A 16,777-nucleotide genomic window follows, 5' to 3' on the forward strand; every position below is an offset into this window, starting at 1 on the left:
AAAATTAATGTTACCACATACTTCCAATTAATTTTTTTATTAAATTTATAACATTTGCACATGAAAGCAGCAGTCAAGAAATCTAATGACATATTGCGTTGAACAAATTTGCTACGCCTCTTTGAAGGATTAAAGAGCAAGGATATCCATGTGCAGTCTAAGGTACACCCAAATCAAGCTATGGTCTTTTCAATGATCTCATATGCATGTGAAAGTTGGACATTGAACATGAAGACCAAAGATGAATCAATGCATTAGGATTATTGTATTGGGAAAGACTATTGAAAGCACCATGGACTACCAGAAGAACAAACCCATCTGTCTTGGAGGAAGCACAGATAAAATGCTCCTTATAAGGGAGGCTAGCACGTCTTCGTCTCATGTACTTTGAACATGTTACCAGAAGAGACTAGTCCCTGGATAGGGCTTCAGCTTAATCAAGTGGAAGGACAGAGAAAAAGAGGGAGACTCTCAACTCGATGGATTAACACAATGGTTGCAACAATGGCTTAAAAGTAACGATTGTGAAGCTGTCCCAAGACTGGGCCGTGTTTCCTCTGGAGTTGCTATACGCTGGAACCAACTCAACGAAACTGAACAGCAATAACAATGTATGGTCGTTCTTAATGCTTTCATCCCAAAGACCAGAAAGAACTGTAGTTGCTGAGTCAACTTGACAGCAGTGGGTTTGTTCTTTTATTTATTTGTTTGTTGGCTTTGAATCATTTTATTGGGGGGCCCTTACAGCTCTTATAACATTCCATACATCAATTGTATCAAGCATATTGGTACATATGTTGCTATCATCATTTCTAAAACAGTTTCCACTTGAGCCCTTGGTATAAGCTCGTCTTTTTTCCCCTCTCTCCCCCATCCTCGTGAATCCTTGATCAATTATATATTATTAGTATTTGTATCTTACACTGTCTGTTCTCACTTCACCTACATTTCTGTTATTTGTCCCCTTGGGGGGGCGCTATATATCCAATCTTGTGATGAGTTCCCCCTTTCTCACCCTTCCCCGACCATCCCCCTACTCTCATGATATCACTACTCCCATTACTGTTCCTGAGGGTTTTATCTGTCCTGAATTCCATGTGTTGAGAGTTCTTATCTGTACCGGGCTTGGTCTTTTAGATGTTAGACATGACCTTGTAATTTGTTTTAGCAAAGAACGATGAGTGCAAGTAATGGATTTCACTGCCACATAGAAAGATCAATGCACGATTAGCCAGGCTTTTCTTTCTTTCTGCCACTGTGATCAGAGATATTTGAGGTGGTGGCTGTTCGGTCAAGCTGGTCTCCCTAGTGATGCTAACATTTGGCAGTCAGCTGGATGATGGGCAAGCAGCATGAACCAGAGAAAAATCAACCCTGTGACACTGAGTTGCTTTCGATTCAGCAGCTGTACAGGATAAGACAGAACAGCCCCACAGGGTTTCCACACACCACCATTTCCCTCCCATGGAGTGCATGGTGGGTTGCAGTCCCAGTCCTTCCATTCACAGCTGATCCACTGGGGCACCGAGTCTCCTTTAGTTTAAGTCCTTGACGCTTGCCGTTCGTGACACCGTGAGGCTGCTTGATACCGCAACCTTGCAGTATGATCGTGTTTTGTTTCGTGTGATATTCTGTATGTGAAATCCAGGAGAGCTAGATCTATAGGGACAGTAACTGGATAGTGCATGGCAGAGAAGGACTGGGGTGTGGGGAGGGGGATGGGAAGTAAAAAAAGATAATGGCATTTTCCATAAACATTTTGAAGCCCCCTGTGTGTGTATATTAAAATAAAGACACCTTATTCTCTCATAATAGAAGTAAATTAAAAAAGCTAACCCACATTCCCTTTCCCAAGTCCAAATCCCTCCTGGTTGTGGGCATTAAATTCCCCTGAGAATTAGCCACTAACAGACACGTGTTGCCATAGGGAAGACTGGCAGCCATCCATTACCAACGTGCCTGCTCCGGGATGCTTACTTGGCACCCATGATGTTTGAGGAGGTGAAGAAGCAGAGTTTGATTAATGGGATTTTTTTTTGGGGGGGGGATTTTTAGTTTGACAGAAGGAGCCCTGATAGTGGGTTACACAATGGGCTACTAACCACAAGGTCAGCAGTTTGAAACCACCAGGGCGCCTCAGGAGAAAGTCAGGGCTTTCTACTCCTGTCAAGACGTACAGTCTTGGAAACCCACAGGGGCCATTCTATCCTGTCTTATAAGGTTGGAATTGACTCAATGGCAGTGATTAAAAAAAAAATCTATCTTCCCACTATAGAGTGCAGCTCTTCTCTCTGTTTCAGCAGTGACGGTTTTAGTTGGAAAAATTCACACTCTGGGATCTCCCTTCAGGGCCTGGGGAGGGGAGTGTCATGCTCTGGTGAAATCCCCATGGAAGTTTGCCTGGCTGCGGTCAGAAAGTCCCTCTCACCCCACGATGGCTGGCTTCCACTCAAGAGTCCTGTTTCCTAACCCACAGTAACCCCGGTCAGCAGGCCTCAGGGCTAAATGGAAGTAGGGGCAGAATCATCCTAATTGACTCCCAGGGAAAATTGTCCTCCTAGATTCAAAGGCCAGTGCTGTGGGGTGAACAGGGAGTCAGGTACGGTGCTAACTATGGAAGCAGACTCCACTGAACGGGTCTTCTGTAGCAATTTACAGAAGGCTTGCAAATTGTGTAAACAGTGTCTGGGTACAGATAGCACTGCCATACTCTAAATGGATCCCAGAGGCCTGGTACCATTGAAGCCTTGGTACCTTGGTACCATTGAAGCCTCAATCCCCAGTATGTTGGCTCAATCCCCAGTATGTTAGCCTCTCACCCAGCAGCCTCTGTTAGCAGTCCTTTGCACTGACTGGAAAGGGGAAACAACAGATCAGAAAGGACTCCTGGCATGTCTGTCCCGTGGCTGTCTGAAATTTGAGGTATCAGGTAAGCAGGGTGGCAGGTGGAGTGTTAACGATGGGATTAGACACCCAGCATGTGCCTTTTGTAGCAATTTGCAGTAGGCTTGCAACAGACAGTGCCTGGGTGGGATGGTGCTGGAACACCCCAAAGAGATCCCTGGGGCAATCTGCCTTGCTGAGTTTAGGGCAGAACCTTGGGGTTCTATCTCTTTGTACAGGCAAGAGCTTTGCTGGTTAGGGAAGCATGCTTTTTCTGGGGCTGCTTGCCAGGTTCACACTAGCTGGTGGCCTGCATGGCTGAGGGAAGAGCAGACACGTGGGAGAAGTGATTTGGGGCTGTCTCGTGACTGATCATTAATATGCGGATTCTTTCCTCTCTGCAGTCCCTCGGTGCTTTTCTCTGGTCCCTGGTTCAGAGTCCTTCAAAGCTGAGCATCATTCATTTCCTTGTCTGTCTTGTAATCGTGGAGGAGATTTGGAACAATGGTTTGTTTACCCTCCCATCTACTCAGAATGTTGTAGTTACGTTTTACTGTTAAATATTTTCCTCTTTATTTTTCTTTTGGAGGTTTGCACTTAATCTAATTTTGGGCTAGTTCTAATTTAAGAACAATTACCATATATACTCGCATATAAACCGAGTTTTCCCACATTTTCAATGTAGTTTTTGTGGTAAAATTAGGTGCCTCAGCTGATATGCGGGTCGACTTATCCTCAAGTACATACGGTAGTTCTTATGGCATGGCTTTACTTTACAGTCACCCTCATGAAGAGATCACTGAAGGCAGAGGTGCTGTAGCAAAGGTATAGATGAAGACACCAGATGGTGTCCAATATCAGAAAATATAGCATCTGGGGTCGTAAAGGCTTGTTTTAAAACAAGCAGCTATCCAAGGGAGATATCAACTAAATCCACAGAAAAGAAACATACCAGTCCTGTGTGATCCAAGCATTGGAAGTAATAAAACCCACATCCAGAAGAGGAAATGCTCTTAGAGCTTAAATCCTGAATGCCTCATTTGCAGAAGGCTATGGATGACAACGAAGCCCAAAATCTGTTTGCAGGGTCAGCACATGGATTAAGTTTCTGATGAAGAATTCCCTCTGATCGTAGCCCAGGAATGGGAATAGCCTTGCTGTCGACACCATTGTAAAGTCAATTGTGGCAGATCTGCTCCTGTAGTTAGTTAAATGTAAAACCTTATTATTTGATCTCCCCTTTGACATTTTTTTTAATTAAAAGATCATTTTATTGGGGACTCTTATAGCTTTTATAACAATCCACACATCAATTGCAGCAAGCTTATTTGTACATATGTTGCCATCATTATTTTCTAAACATTTACTTTCTATTTGAGCCCTTGGTATCAGCTCCTCTTTTTAAAAGTTGTTTCACTAAAAATAATTAAAATTAAATTTAAAAATACACTAAAGGGATATTTGGCAGCAGATTTACCCTTAAAAAAAAAAAGCTGTTTCACAAGCTGGTGCCTGGCTATCAGAAAGAATAGCGTCTGGGGTCTTAAGGCTTGTTTTCAAACAAGCAGCCTTCTAAGTGAGGCATCAAGTAAGTTCGCATGGAAGAAGCACACCAGCCTGTGTGATCCAAGGATTGTAAATAATATAATACAAATCTAAAGGAGGGAATAGTATCAGAGCTTACATTGTGAACTCCTGGTTTTCAGAAGGCTATGGATGACAGTGGAATTCCAAAATCCATGTTCAGGGTCTACACATGGACTTAGCCTCTGGTGAATTCCCCGCTGTCAGGATTGAGGGATGTAAATAGTCTGGCACCAGACGGAGAGCTTTATAAAGTCGATTATGGCAGACATAGTTAGGTCAAAATGTAATTTTGGCATTTGATCTCCCCTTTGACCCATTTTAAAGCTGTTTCAGTTTTTGTTTTTTTAGGTGGGGGGAAAATACACATGAATTAAGCCCCTGGTGAGCCCCTCTGACCATGGACCAGGGTGTGACTAGCCTTGCTACCACCGAGAGAGCGCTGGAAAGTGTACTGTGGCAGAGGCCAGCAGGTTAAAATTCAGCATCTTATCATTTGATCTTCCTTACGATCCATTTCAATGTGTTCTAGTTTTAAATATTTTCTGCTTTCTTTGGGGTTGAGGGTTTTTTAATCTGTTTTACATTGTTATTGTTGTTAGTTAAAAAAAAAGTTTCTGCGTATATGAAATCCAGGATAGGTAACTCTATAGAGGCAGTAACTGGATTAATCATTCCTTGTGTGGATGTGTGTGTGGGGGGGGTGGTAGTGGCAGGAGAATGTTGGGGGAAATGAGGAGACAATAACAATGAGCACAAGAATGAAGAAAATGTTCTAAAACGGATTCAAGTGATGATTTGATCATTCTTCTAGATGTGATTGAACTATAGAGTTGTATGATATGTAAATTGTGTGACAATAAAACGGTTTCCATTTTTAATATTTTCTGTTTCTTTTTCTATTGAGGTTTTTTGTTTTGTTTTGTCATTGTTGCCAGTTTTTCATTTGTTTGTTTCTTGTTTTAGTTTTGTATGATTTTCTGTATATAAAATCCAGGATAGATAAAGCTATAGCGACATAACTATATTAATAATTTCCTAGGGGCATGGCAGGGGAGGTTGGGGGAATTGGAGGGGCTAACAACAATGACTACAAGAAAAAAGAAAATGTTCTGAAATTGATTGTGGTGATGATTACACAACTTTTTTTAATATGACTGAAATATTAAGTTGTATGATATATGAACTACACCAATGAAACTTTTAAAAATTTCACATTTTTACTTGTGTTATGTATTTTTCTGTTCTTTCGGTATATGAAACCCAAGATTGATGAACCTATAGAGACAGCAAGTAGAATAAGGGTTTCATTGGGGGAGGGGAGGAGGGTACAGTAGTGGATGGTAGGGTAGGGAGGGTAGTGTAAAAGGGAGACAATGTCAAGGAGTCCAGGAAGGAAAAGAATGTTTGGAAACTGATTGTGGTAGTAATTGTACAGTACTGCTTGATGTGATTGAACTATGGAATGATATGATACAGGTATTAACTCCCAATAAAAAAAACTTTTATGCCCATAGTCAAAGGATCCCTAATGACATGGTCAGGCACCTCCTGGACTGCTAACCACAAGGTCAGTGGTACACACCCAGCGGCCACTAGGGGAGAGTTACGGCCATCTCTTCCTGTAAAGATGTACTACCTTAGAAACCATGTAGGGTTCTTAAGAGTGTAAATCGACTTCATGGTAGCAGATTTGGTTCTGAGGGTCTATGCTTGTATTCAGGTGCCCTGGAGGCTCTGTGGGTTAGGCGTTGGGCTGCTAACCCATGGTCCACAGCTCAAAAATCACCAGCTTCTCTGTGGGAGAAAGATGAGGCTGTTGGCTCGGGTGAAGATTCACTATCTCGGAAACCCTAAGGAGCAGTTCTACTCTGTGACACGGGCTGCCATGAGTTGGAATGGGCTCAGTGGCAATGGTTCAGTGGGCAGATGCCCATATTCTAGAAGACTTTTAATCTATTGGCTGTAAGACCCTAACTCAGTCCTGGTTAGACAATTATTCAATTAAACAAACTTTTCTAAGCTTTGCTGTGTCAGATTTATATGTTAGCACCCTCTACTGGAGAAATTATGTGCATCTCTGCTAATTATAGGTTATTTCTGGCAATGTGATCTTTTTGACATAGGCCTTTTAAACATGGGCTCTGGAGAATGAATTGCTTAAATTTGTACCACAGTAAATATCTCCTGGAGATAAATGGCCTTCTGACTGTTTCTATATCAATGGTATTCCTGTAGAAGCTATTAAAAAAGAAAGACACACGCAATTATCAATGCATGGACTAGATTAGTCCCACTATCATCCAGTCAATGCTGGGGGTTTCCGAGACTGTAAATGATTACGGGAGTAGAAAGCCCAGTCTTTTCCCCTCGGAGCTGCTGGTGGTTTCAAACTGTAGACCATGCGGGTTATACAGCCCAACGCATCACCACTGCACCACCAGGGCTCCTATGGACTAGATCAGCAGGTATCAAACTTTTGTGTTTGTGGTTCACAGACCATCCGGAAGGAATACGCTGTCCCCTTCAGAGGAGTTCACCACCGAAAACCTTAGGAACAGCAGCAGAGCACTGTCAGATACACTGCCCCAAAATGAGCCTCTCGGGATGACAGGCACTCAGAATAAGACTGAGAAAGAGTTGCCTCATGGAAGTAGAGTCAACCTTAAGGACACAGATGGAGCCAAGCTTTCCAGGTCATCATTTGATGATGGCCGTGATTCAAAATGAGAAGAAACAGTGCTTTGCTTATCCAGTTTCTTTTACTTTTTTTCCATATTGCACTTGTGATTATCTCCTTACAGAGGGATATGCAATCTGGATCAGGATTGCATTTTACTTGTAGATTAGGTCGTATTGGCATTTTTACTTTGCCAAGTCTTTCTTACTATGCTTAGTCTCCGGATGCATTTGAATTATGGTGCCAGCAAAGAACACTGAAAATGCCACGAACTTCCAAAAGAAAAAACAGCCTTCCTTAGAGTGAGTACAACCAGAGAGGTCCTTAGAAGGATGGCGAGACTTTGCCTTACATACTTGGACCTGATATCAAGAGACGCCGATCCTTAGAAAAGGACATCGTACTTGGTAACATCGAGGAGTAGCAAAAAGGAAGGCCTTGTCCAAGATGGACCGACACATGGCTCCAATGATGGGCTATGGACTTGAACTAACAACTGTGAAGACGGCACGGTCCGGGCGGTGCTTCTTTCTGTTGAACGAGGGTCTCTGTGGGTCGGAATCCACTCAGCACCGCAACAAAGTGTTTCTATCGATACCTCAAAAGACAAAACTCACTGCCACTGAGTAGATGTTGCTTATCCATGACTGTAACTGTTTACAGGAGGACAAAGCCCCGGGGCCTGCTGGTGGCTTCAAACTGCCCACGTTGCTTCTCGCAACCACTGCGCCACCAGGGCACCCACGACTCCACGAGGGATCCTCTTCTACATGCCTTTAACGATGCTCAGGAATTTCTCTTCTATTTGGATTTGTTAACTGTTTTTAACAGGAAAGGGTGTCGGATTTTGTCAGATGCTTTATCTGTAATGATTGATCTGACCATGTGGGCCTTTTCCTTTGTTTTATTAATGTGGTGGATTACATCGATTGCTTCTTTAATGTTGATATAGGATAAAGGTTATTAAGGGTGTGGGATAATGGTTCGAGGAACATAAGCTTGGGTCAGTCTGAGTTTATCCATATGGGGCCACGAAACACAGCGTCTTCATTCACTGTTTCAGCTACAGAGGTGAGGCGAGGGTCTCATCGTTTATTTGCTTGGTTTGCTGAGGCATGCGTTCTGAGACGGCCGACGCGAAGTCCAGGTGAAGTCCCAGACCTACCTTGACACACCCTAGAGAAGAAGCCTCCAAAGGCTAGGGACATTGCCATGTTAGAGCGGATCTACCAGGATAAAGCCATAGACCCACAAAGGGAGTGCCCTGCGGACACACCTTTATCAAAACAGTAAGAAACAATTAGTGAAGGGAGCCCCAGAATCTCTGAAGACTCTTGTGCTGATATTTTATGTCAGCCAGACCTGACAGTGGGGAGTGCCCTCCTTGAATTAAGACCCTTGCCTGCAATGGGGCAGATTGGGCCCTGTGGGGGGTAGGGGGCCAGACGGTAGCACTCAACTGACAGAGGCAAGGTGGGCGTGATTACCGTAATGGACAGCAGAGTCGTAATCAGAATAGCCTGACTCCTATGGGCCTATGGCATTGGCTACTTTGTCAGGGTGTCCCCGAAAGTTAAATAGGTGGGAAGCCTACTAAGTATTTCCTTGACCTATACAAGCAGAACAATTCTAGATGGGGTGAACAACAGTCTAACTCAAATCACCAGAATAGAAAATCACAATCACTTAATCAATTCCCAGACGTGAGGTAGTTTAGAGACCTACAGGCCCTAGAATAAAGGAAGTCTAGGTCCCTTTGCAGAAGGATCCCGCCACGCCACCAGAGCTTTCTTACTGTTCATTTTTTCTCCTAGTTTTCCCCAAAGGGATCTGCAACCTTTTACAAGAGTGACAGTTCACGGGGGTAAAGGATAGGATCAGCCTTTCCGGAGCATGCTGGACATTGGTTCTGAATTAACATGGGTTCCAAGAGACCCCTAATGTTTTGCAGTCCAGCCAGTCAGAGTGGAAGCCTACTAAGGTCAAGATATTAATGGAGGCTTGGCAATTTCAGAGGCAAAGCAACAGGACTGAGAGCATGACTCAGGCTTGCGGTACTGCCCCTGCCGTCTTGGCAGCTTACACCCATGCCACCGTGTCCTAGGAGAAGCCTAAGGAGGGAGTGAAGATGGAGAAGGACCACACCAACCTGAAGGTGACCGGGCAGGATGGCTCTGTCCTCCAGTTCAAGTTCAAGAGGCACGCAGTGCCAAGTGAGCGAATGAAGGCCTATTGTGAGTGATTGAGAGGGCTTGTCAGTGAGACCGATTAGACTCAGGTTTGCCGCGCAGCCAATTAAGGCAACAGACACCACAGCCCCGCTGGAGCTGGAGGATGAAGACGTGATCAACGTGGACAGATGGCACCCGGGTGGCTGGGGGCCTCTCAGGATGTGGCATCTAGGCACCACCCCACACCCATGTCACCCGCCCTTACGCTTGTCATCAGCAGTCAACTAGTGAACACACCAACACAAAGGAGCCATTGGAAACTGGAGGATGGGCACCCGATTCCTTTTGCTGCTTTCTTGTTGCTTACTTAAGCTGAACACTCTTCCTGCAGGGATTCATCGACCTGAAATGGGTCGATATAAATTGCTATTGCTTAGGTAAAATGAGTTGAGAGGTTTGGGAGCTTGTTTTTGTTGTTACTGTTTCCTCTCTTGGAACACTTTTTCCTCCAAACGTGGTGCCTACCTGTCCCTTATCAGCCAGTGGGTAGAGATCTTGTCTCTGTTGGTATGATCTTCCCTCCCCTCACGGTGGCATTCAACCATGTAGAGAGCTCATGTGCACTGCAGTGGGTCCTGTGCTTGGGCACCTGATTGGGAGCCTGGTGGGGATGGAAGAGAAAATGTCACCGGCTATTTGTTGTAGGAACAGCTTGTTAAATTTACCCATCAATTGCAAATTTAAACTTTGTCAGCATCTGGTCAAAGCAAGAGAAGATACTAGGATGAGGCTTAAAAGGCAAACAGGGGAAGACTAGCCACTTCACTTGTGTGTCTGAGCAGGGCTCTGTGGCTTAGGTCCCCATCACCACTGCTCAGTAACTGTGTATCAGTGTAGCGGGCAACAACCACAAACTCCATTGATTGCCCCCCACACACTTTTATTCATTTAGGAGAAAATAATGACCACAATTCCCCTTTGGTTACAGTATTGTGATCTTAATTCTGATGAGCAAAAGGTAAGATTAAGGATTGCTGAATTTGCGGTTGTGTTCAAGAGCTACTTCAAAGTGTGGTGACCAGTGAGCTCCATGGAAAGATGACTACCTGTTGTTCTTGTGGATTTCTGCTATGCTGCTTTCCCATAGATGCTGAATTTAGAGGCATGACTATGGCAGTTCCAGGTCTGTGGATTATTTGGGGATCTATACCAATTACAAGGTCATCATTCTGCCTGTTGTCCTTCATGAAGGGTCCGTTGCTGCCGGATAGAAATTCTCTGCTTTTTGTCGTCACCTGGCAGTGTGACATGAACTGTCATCTGTTTCTTTTTCGAAATTTTGCTGAAAATGTTTTTGTCTCCTTTGGGGTTCTCTGTGTGGACAGGGGTTGGGTATTTATTGACTCTGTTGTATTTCTTCACCAATTTGTACCTTATTTGTGTTTATTTTAATCCTATAAACAGTAAATATAGTTTGATATTCTGTCTCCTGGCTTCTATTAAGCACTTCATCTGAAGGCTAGCGGGAAAGTTTTTAATTTTATTAATTATGTTATTAATTGTGGGAAACAGAAGGATTTCTCCCAAGTTGTCTCCCCCAAATATATGCCAAACTTAGCTGCTTGCGAATGACTGTGCACTTGGAGGTCATCAGGACTAGATCAGGGGTCATTCTCCCTAATAGCTATCAGCCATCTAGACCAAGCAGACACCACTGTTTATCCCACAACAAGTAGATCCCACAACAAGTTTATCCCACTCCCTTCTGATAAGGATAGTAGTTGTCTGCTTCCTTGTAGGAGACACCAGAGAGATCAAACCCGCCCAAGGATGACCAAGGTTAGGCTGCCATCATGAATCTAGGGTCCGCCCATCTTGTCACATGTATACCCCTAGGCCTTCCCATTCCTATGGGCACAACCCTAGCTCATCCCCTTCCTGTTATGCTTATGCCTATCATAGATACCCTTCCTACAATGTGTATGCCTATTGTACTTCCCCTTCCTGTGACATGTTGTTACCTGTAATCATGTCCCCCTAATGAGATATAACCCTTGGTTAGCAAAGTTGGGGCTCTCCTGCTCTCATTCCCAAGGCTCTCTCCTGCTCTCGTGGCTGGGTTTCCCCCACGAGGACCACCAAGCGGGGCTGAGGTGAGCATGCTACCATGAATTGTGTCTGACTCCATTATTCCAATCTCTCCTCTACCTCTCATGCTCTCTATGACTTTACTATAATCCTTATTATCGCTGTACAATTGTGCCTACCGGACCTGTGATGATTTGTTGGGACTCTCCTCACCCCACAATTAATCAAAAGTTATTAATTAAGCTAATAAGGCATAGCTCATATTTGTCTCACAGAGGGTTTAGTGGTCCCATCCCCAATCTGTTGTAATTTCCCCAGTTCCAGATGTATTATTGGAATAGACATACTGAAAAATTGGCAGAACCCCCCAATTGGATCCCTGAAATTTGGAGTAAGGGCTATTATGGTAGGAAAAGCCAAATAGAAGCGGTTATAACTGCCTCTGCCTAGGAAAATAGTAAACCAAAAGCAATACAGCATTCCTGGAGGGACTGTAGTGATTAGTGCCACTATCAAGGACTCGAAGGATACAGGAGTAGTGATTCCCACCCACATCCATTGAATGCACTGATTTGGCTTTTGCAAAAATCAGATGGACCTTGAAGACTAAAATAGATTGTCGTAAACTTAAACCAAGTGGTGACTCCAATTGCAGTTGCTTTTCCAGATGTGGTCGTGTTGCTTGAACAAATTAATACTCCTCTTGGAACCTGGTCTGCAGTTATTGATCTAGCCAATGCCTTTTTCTAAATTCTGGTTTTGAAGAATAATCACTAGAAGCACTTTGCCTGTGGTCTTCCTACTTCCTGATTGGTTGGCCCTAGTAGCTATCGTGGTCATGAAAAACTCTAGCTTAACATCTGACACATGGACATGAACCAGACTAGACTTACAACAGCAATTATAAGTGAGCCACTTTCTAGATATAAAATGCAAGCTTTGCTTCTCTAGAGAATCCAGCCTAACACAGGGAGGATCAGACCTTTCTGGTCACCAACCACTGGTGTGGCCACTTGTGCTGGGATGAGTGAGCGGGTCTATTAAAGGTTACTATCCATTCAATTGCCAGAGGACAAGGCACTGTTCTGTCTCCTCGTTGCTGCTTTTGTTCAGCTCCTCCTAGCCAGTATTCAGTCTATTCTGTATCTTTTCCTCTGAAACTCAGGATTGTCATCGGATCTGCTTCATTTGTTTTATGGTGTCTTTGTTGCAGAGTCTCGTAGCATGCCTGGCCAAGTCCGCCTTCTTGTTGGAAGTCCACAGTGTGATTCATTTAAAAATGATACCTAAAGCAATATGTATATGTCATCTCATTCTTTTCTCTTTCTGTGTATTTTGTAGTAGAAAATAGCTGGCATAAGTAATTTGTAAACACACACACATAATAAAAGTGTGTGCTAGGGAACTTTAACGTGGTTCTGTGGCTCATGGGAAATTCTTCAGTCTCAGAAAGATTCTTCAGCCAATTACTATGTCATCCAACATCGATATTTCTCTTTCTTCGTATATTGAAGGTCAGGGGTCAAGCTTGTCATAAAAGCTAAAGAGTCACCATTTGTCTCTGTTGGAATAGCAAGCTTTGCAGCAATTTTTACATATGGATTATACAAGTTGAAGAGCAGTGGTGATTCTAAAACGTCCATTCAGCTGATGCACATGGCAGCACAAGGCTTCGCTGTGGGAGCAATGACCGTTGGTGTGGTCCGTTCCAGGTATCCAAAATACTGGGCAAAACTTAAGCCATAGAAGAGCAGATGCTGTCTTCATCGGGTTAGTGTTGCTGGATGATGCACATCCTTTTGAAGTTCCATGTTTATGTTGAACATAAATGATTAATGTGAGTTCATTAGCTTGAAGACAGGCCCTCTCTATTGCTGGTTGGACTTCCCTGTGTAATTGGTTACTAACTAGGTCATTTCAAGGAGCCCGGACTGCAAGAAGAAGCAAGCTACCCAAATTTACTTGATAGCAAGAAAATGTCCACATTATTAAACTCTTGGGATAAAGAGGCCAATGCTGAAGGGCCGCTAGTTGCTACAGAATACCATGTTCTTTGGGTGGCATGGAGAGTGCATTATGCCCCAAGTAATCTAACTTTTCTTCCTGCTTGCCCTGTGCATTGGCACAGGAATACTTCCATTCCTAAGTAAGTTGACTCTTGAAGAACCCCTTCAGACAAGTGGGTAGAATATAACATACTTTCCCCAACAACTGAAAACGTGTGTTCTAATGAAACCGGAAAAGTAGACAACAGCTGCTTAAAAGTATTTATTTTAGAACCATACTTGTACACATGAGAATAACCTAATTATGGATTCCTGTTTAGTTCTTTTGTAATTGCAGAACTATATTTTTGGTGCTGTCATGTTAGAATAATTTCTAAATGTCATTTGAAATAAACAATTGTGTATTTTAATTGCTCATCCAAGAGTAAAAAGCACTTTTTATTGTAAAAAACAATGTGTGCTCAATTTTTAAAAGCATGGTATATCATTTTTTAAAATATTTAACTATGTGCTGGGAATGATGTTTGAAAAGTTACTTGCTGAAATCATTTGATGGCTAAGACAATGAGTTCCTTCCTATGTCAGGCCTTGCCAACATGGTCATCCAGATTTCCTTCAATCCAATTTCAGGATTTAAAATTTTCCGGGTCAACCAGATTAGTCAAAGCTGACCTGAAGTTTTTCCTAGGCTGGCTTATTTTGTCATTTTTCTGTACTCCAGTAATACAGCCGCTTGAGTCTCAACCCCAAGAGCTAGGTAGCTTTCTAGGATCCCCATGCCCTGCACTCCATTCCATCTTATTTCTGAAAAGCTATCAAAGACTGCACTACCTCTGAACCACCTCTTTAGGATTTTCAAATGGTCCCCTAGGTAAGAGAGTCCCCCAAAGCCTAGAAAAATAAGGCTAGGACTTTTCCTCCCATGTGTTTTCCCCTTGCTTCCTCATGGTCCATGATACTGGCAGAGGAAGTCAGCACCATGAAGCCAAGCCGGTGGGACAAGAGCAAGTTATTCTGCCGCTTTTCTAGATCTTTGAGCTGCAGGTCAAATCTAGGGCTGATCACTCCACACAGGTTTAATCTGCCTGTGAGGTTCACAACAATTCCCCCAGCTGTGTGATATCAATGATTTCAAATTCGCCAATGTGGCCAGGCTTCATCATCACAATTAGAAACCACACAATGACTTTGGAGCATGGCCTGATAAGAACTTGGCCTTGCCACTCTTCTTGGCATTACTGATGCTCTTGAGAGTGCTGGCCAGGACGTTCATGCGCACCATTATGGAGGTACCAGAAGATGGCAGAAAGCTTATTCTGAATTTTTAAGTGGTATTCAGCCCAAGCATTGGCCTGATTCACCAGCCTACCATTACCAAAACCAATCCAGTTGTTACTGAGTTGACCCAGGTGTGTCAGCGTAGATTTGGGATTTTCAGTGACCAATTTTTTTGGACATATATTTCCAGTCTTTCTTCAGAGGCATTTTGGATGTACTTGAACCTCCAACCTCTTAATTAATAGTTTTAGTACAGTGAATTATTTAATATGGCCCTTCTAGCTATATTCTTTGTGACTCCTTCACAAAGCTGGGTGGGACTATGTAAATAAGTTGTTTGTGGCCACCAAGGTGATTGGGAAGCTTTTTTGCTAATGCAAATAAGATGCATGAAACCTCTGATGATTATGATTGTGTGTCAACTTGGTTGGGGCATGCTTTTTAATGTTTTGGTAGTTAGGTAATAATTATCCATTTTATGATCTTTTGTAAGTGTCCTCTATTTTGTGATAAGTTATAAGTTAAAAGTCCTAGTTATAAGTCCTAGTTTCTATGCCTAAGGTTATGGTTCCATACTGCAGTGAATTGTGCATTGTATCAATTGTGCATTGTAGGATTAGAATGGGATGTATCTTTAGCAATCACTGTGCTAGAGGGTGTAGCTCAATTAACCATCCTTACCCCAATCACATTATCTTACCACCCTTATTCAATTAACAACACATTGCAACTCAAGTAAGGGAAATTTCCTTGAAGGTTTAGCCTGCATCCAATATATATGAATCTCTAGTAGAGTTATTATCTCTTTTGCTCTGGTTCTTGTATCTGGCTCACCATCATCTGACCTCCAGTTCTTAGAACTTAAGCCAGCAGCCTTTTGTCTGGCCTGCCAATTTGGGTTTACTAGCCCCTGAAACCATGCAAGTCAAGAGAAGTGTCCAGTTATACACCTGATGTATGGATTTGGGACTTGGAAGGCTTCACCATGTGAGCCATTTCTTTAATAGTTTCTGAGTTCCTTGAGATGGATGTTGCAGCAAATTACAGAAACCAAGGGCAGGGGGCCCTGGGAGGGAAAGTACTAAGTGGAAAAGGAGTAATTAATGCCAGAGATAATAGAGTGGTACAATAATTTTGAAAGTTGACCACTGGGCCATTTTAAATGTCCACCTCATAAAAACCATGCTGTTCTGATTTTCTAAAATTTATTATTCATTTAGCAGTTGTTAAGGGCTGTGAATCACTGCCAACTCGAAGCCCCCCTGTGTACAGCAGAAAGAAACACCATCTGATCCTGAGACATCCTCACAATTGCTGTTTGAGCCCACTGTTGCAAGAACTGTCAATCAAACTCAATGAGGATGCTCCTCTTTTTTTGCTGCCCCTCCACTTTATCAAGTATAATATCCTTCTCCAAGGACTGTCTCTCCTGATAACATGTCCAAAGTACATGAGATAAAGTCTCTGCCATCCTGGCTTCCAAGAGTCTCTGGTTGTACTTCTTCCAAGACAGACCTATTTGCTCTTCTGGCACTTCACAGTATTTTCAGTATTCTCTGCCACTACCATAATTCTAATGCACTGGGTCTTCTTCCATCTTCCTTATTCAATGTCCAACCTTCACACACGTATGACATAAATGAAAATGCCAAAGTTTGGGTCCGTTGCACCTTAGTCTTCAGAATAACCTTCTTCTGCCTCTTCAACACTTTAAAGAAATTTTGGTCAGCAGATTTGCCCAAGGTAATGCATCATTTGATTTCTTTCTTTTTTTTTCTCAAGACAAAATTACCTTTATTTGCAATTAGAAATATTTCACAATATACAATTACATATTGTTTTGTGATTAATCACTATGCTTTAATTATGTTCCATTTGTAACAAGGGAAGTACATCCTGCATATCAGATATTTACATTACGATTCGTAACAATAGCAAAATTACAGTTTGAAGTAGCAACTAAGTAGCAACTTTTATGGTTCGGGTGTCACCACAACACAAGGCACTGTGATAAAGGGTTGTGTCATTACAAAGGTTGAGAACCACTGATTTAAACACTTTTTCTTTTTTTTGTTGTTGAATGCTTT

General features: G+C 42.8%; 2 pseudogenes; one reads left to right on the top strand and one right to left on the bottom strand.

The window, feature by feature from the left end:
* Positions 1-9,988: 9,988 nt before the first annotated feature.
* LOC101648600 lies at positions 9,989-13,152 on the top strand (annotated as a pseudogene).
* A 1,151-nt stretch (positions 13,153-14,303) lies between these two features.
* Positions 14,304-14,694, bottom strand: LOC105979495 (annotated as a pseudogene).
* Positions 14,695-16,777: the final 2,083 nt, after the last annotated feature.

This window comes from Echinops telfairi, unplaced genomic scaffold, assembly GCF_000313985.2.
Source record: "Echinops telfairi isolate 266 unplaced genomic scaffold, ASM31398v2 ScPeMD7_7424;HRSCAF=8462, whole genome shotgun sequence".
Classification (NCBI taxonomy): Eukaryota; Metazoa; Chordata; class Mammalia; order Afrosoricida; family Tenrecidae; genus Echinops; species Echinops telfairi.